Raw genomic sequence first — 4,391 nt, forward strand, 5'->3', positions numbered from 1 at the left:
CCCCCCCCCCCCAAAAAGGAGAAAATTCCTGGGTCCACACCTGAAAATAGGAAAAAGGTTCTAGAATGTTATGAAGAGTTTATAGAGTAACTCATCATCCCAGATAGTGTTTCGAGGAAATAAATTGAAACATGAGAAAATCTTTCAACAGGATTCCTCAATAGCTTCACTCAAATGTGGGAAGCTAAAAATCAAACCAGTTAATCAGAAAAATTAAAGAATGATGTTTTGGTAATTCCAGCCTCACAAATAGAAGAGGTGAGTATGTACATTTTTTCTTGTTTCTGAAAATACAGTATATGAATGCATCACCCCCAAAAAAATCGAGAAGTAATCTGAACGCAAATGATATTAACTGAAAACAAAAGCCATTAATGACTCCTCAAATGTTTTATTTTCTTTTGCGTGTGAAATGAGGCACCATGGTCAAAAGGTACAGCCTATCCTCTTGCATTTTTCGTTTTATTCAGCAAACAAAAGTTCGTGTTTTGTAGACTAGTAGTTTTACAAAATATAGTTTATGCACTCACTGGGCATTCATAAACCAAAGGAATCTGTGTTGCTGAGCTTGAAAATCCAAAAGCGTTGATTGAGGCTATGGAAGTCAGAAAGTAAAGAAAAAGGTTGGAGTTTGATTTTGAGTTGGTAGTGAAAGGTAATTTGGTAGGCAGTTGAATAATAAGGTTTTTCTAGTGTTCTAAGAGGTTTTCTTATGTTAATGGCTGGCTACTATAGTGAAGGTTCTAGATAAGCAATGGCAGTTAGAAAGCTATGTAAGTAGACCTTTCGATTGGAATTAAGAAAACAATGAACTTGAACTAATAGTTCAAAATTGCAACTCCCTAAAAGTAGGATATAAGAAAAGCACTTTTGTAGTCAGTAGTCCAACTTCAACCTATTGCCATCAAATTGCATCATTACCCCATAAGGGAAATAAAGTATACTTTCACTTCTTACTGCTTCTTAATAGCAGTTCATGTTGGCCATAGTGGATCTATTAAAATTTAAAATTGTGTTGAACAAGATAAATGAATAAGAAGACTCAAGTAGATTTATATATATGATATACCAATCATCTCCTTTTGGTCATGTGCAAAGGACTCAAAAGCAGAGATATTTTCATTGAAGATAAAAAACAAAATCAACATGTAATGAAGAGCATAAATCAAAGATCCAGAAGCAAAAACCTACTGCTCTGGATCTAAAACCCATTTTGACAACAAAAATAGACCACTCTTAAGTGTGGGTCAGTCCTGCGGCCCAATAATTAAGGAATTGGACAATATGGTATGGAATTACCACAGAAGAAGGTAACTATCAAAGTAGTGCATTGCAAAATCACCCAAGCAGCAGGTCACCAAAAAATGGGTCCCTAACCTGTCTTAATTTGAAAAGAATTGGCCATATCTCATTCAACCTACTCCTTACTCCATAGTTAATAGTTACCCATGGTTCTGCAAACAGGATCCCAAAGATGCTCCCCAGACGTCAAATAACTGAGGACAAAGTGCATGCTGCATTTAATCAAAACAGCTTTCAGGGAACATTGAAAATCATGAAATTAGTAGCACTCCAAAGAGAGGTCTATCTTTGTAATCAATTTTTTTTTTTTTTTTTTTTTTTTGGATAAATAGGAAATAAAAGGAGGGGTGGCAGATCGGCACCAACATATGCGACCATGTTTTAAAGTTATGAGATGTAGGATAATTGGATTATCAAATAAGGTATACTACGAGACTGAAATTGTAAAGAAACTTAAGAGCTATACGGTTTGCATCCAAATGCCACTATTTATTCTTGAAAAATACGCAAGACTGATCTAAGGACGATTAAATCCAGGCTACGAAAAACAGAAGATTGGTACACCAAGAGGGAATATTATTCAATGAACAATCCACTCATTTCCATTTCCTCAACTGATTGTTTAAATTTCTATCTTAATCCACAGCTTTCTTTGCCAGGCTAGTCTCTGATGTACTTTGTTATTGAAATAGGCATGGCAACCAAGTTTCCCAGAGGAAACCCACTTTCTTAGAAATAATAAGCCATCATGGGGGGGAAAATTGCATAAAGCATATGTTGATGGTAAAAAAAGAGAGAGAGTTCTTATATCTTTAACAATGGAAGTGGATGATTTGAAAATTTATTTCCAGCATATGTAGGCCACACATCAAACCTCAATGATAGACGTAAACATGATACCCCATATTCTACATAGCTTTGCTAGAAGAAGGACCTGTTTCAAGTCTGACATGAATTTTTGAAGAAAATGTTGGTCCTATGTCAGTTCTTATAGTACAGCTTAATAGTTTTGTAGCAAATTTTTGTTCAAAGTGAGAGGAAACAATGTTCTATTAAAATGAAATAAAGACATAGTTAAACAAACATCAGAACATCAGTGCAAAGTAAAAATGATCTCCTCAGAGGAAAAATCGTAGGGGGCGTATTCTGTTAAAATGAAATTATTAAACCTCAGAATGCATGGGCCAAGCTAAAATATATTATGACAAGAACCCATCAGGATTATTGCAAATTTATACCCAAACAGCAAAATGCTAGTTAGTTGAGGGTACTTAATGTGCCACTTTCGCTGTTTCATGGTTAAATAGACATGATTGTTGTATAGGTTTCTACCGGGAACTGGGAAATTGGGCTCAACCATTGACGCTGCTTAGCCTTTGTATTTCAGAATTAAATCATATACGTTGGACAAAAACATAAACTTTCCAGCCGGGGAAGTAGCCAGGAAATTCCATGGATTGGTGGAAGATTTAATGGCATCATCTGAAAGCATAGAAGAAGCTATTGAGGAATTTTAACAAACACCTAACGGTCTAAGAATTTTTTGGTAACAAAAGACTCGAAGAGAATAGTAGAAACAGATTTGGACTGATATGAGATGAAATCACTGCACCAAAAGGAAAAAATGATACAACAGGAAGGGATTTGTACCTGAAATAAGAGAAGAGTGAAGGCAGATTCCTGAAATCGTTCTCACAGAAGCACACTTGTTAGAGACTCGTTTCGAAGACGACAATGGCATCTGGAGTAGCACTTGTGATCTTGCATTTCGCATGGGAAACGTCGAGGATCGAACCGGGCACACAGCTGCACCCTAACCCAGTTCTATAAAGAACTGGTTTAGCGGACATTCGGTCGACAAATTGCACCAATTCCACTCTGGTGCCGTAGCAATTCCACACTTCAATCCTGAATCCTCTTCGCCCAACCAAAGTCCAATTTGACTCTGAAAAAAACAAAGGGAGGATGATACCCCATAATATTACTTAACCAATAGACATACGACATGTGGTAAATAATCACAAATCAAGAGACTCTCCAATGCAAATTCAAAAGCACCTACCTAGACGGGTAAATAAGGTATGTCACACCTTATGGGAATTAGGGCTTCATTACACCTATCTTATACAAAGAAAAAGAAATATTAAAAAACAACAGGTCACTCACTCTTTCTTTCCCTCCGTCTCTCCCACTGGTCTTTCAATATTAAATCTAATATTAACTTAGGCATCGAAGCCTTATCCACTGGAGCCACCTTCAATGGACACTCTCTTCTCTTTTGTATGCAGGTTTGAGCTAAGCTATAATCTACAACAACAAAAGACTATAAAAAACGAGGGAATTTGTTAATACATAAGAAGATATTATATAGAACTGATCATGAAATTTTGTTAATAAAAAAGACCCCAAGATCCTTTCTTACAAATCAGATCCGAAAATAGATTGAGTTCACTCACTAATGGCTGGCATTAATACTGAGTTCACTCACCGATCCCCCTTTCTTATAGTGAAAGAATCACTAAATGGTGTTACCCTACAATCAACAAATGAAAACACATGCATCGACTGGCTTATACAAAAGCCTCTCCATTTAAAATCATCCAAAGTTAAAGTAGTTTGTCTGGGCATGCTGGGTTGACAGCCCATCCTAGCCCATACTTCTATCAGGTCCAAGCCACCCTAAAGCTAAATATTTTGGGCCTAAGTTGGGCTGGGCTATTATAGAAATTAGCTAGAGTGTCTCAACTTTGATCCATAATCCATACATAATTTCTATATTTCTTTCAAATACATCCCATTGCATGGGCCTTAATTAACTATCTCTGAACTCTATGCTGCTAAACTTTTCTTCTACTTCTTTTTAATTTACCTTTTTTCTTTCTTTCTTTCGCTGCCTCTTGTTTTTAACGATGGTATCCTATATCATATCATACGATACTATTATTTCTATTATATAATTGCATGAATAATATTTTTTATGATAAAAATACCCTCTCCTCAAAATATCTTTAAATTTTTTCGCAAAAGTCAATCCAATATATACATTTTTTTATTATTAAAGTAACCATATATATTTTATCCAAGTTTCT

The 4,391-nt window shown here is 35.6% G+C and overlaps 1 protein-coding gene across 1 annotated transcript in view; it reads right to left on the reverse strand.

The window, feature by feature from the left end:
* LOC122076816 (ultraviolet-B receptor UVR8) overlaps nucleotides 1-3,228 on the reverse strand; it is a 6,280-nt gene extending 3,052 nt beyond the window's left edge. Inside the window, 1 exon segment of the mRNA XM_042642388.1 lies at nucleotides 2,953-3,228. The gene's annotated coding sequence lies outside the window, so the exon portion shown is untranslated.
* Between the last annotated feature and the right edge of the window lie 1,163 nt (nucleotides 3,229-4,391).

This window comes from Macadamia integrifolia, chromosome 4, assembly GCF_013358625.1.
Source record: "Macadamia integrifolia cultivar HAES 741 chromosome 4, SCU_Mint_v3, whole genome shotgun sequence".
NCBI classification, from domain to species: domain Eukaryota; kingdom Viridiplantae; phylum Streptophyta; class Magnoliopsida; order Proteales; family Proteaceae; genus Macadamia; species Macadamia integrifolia.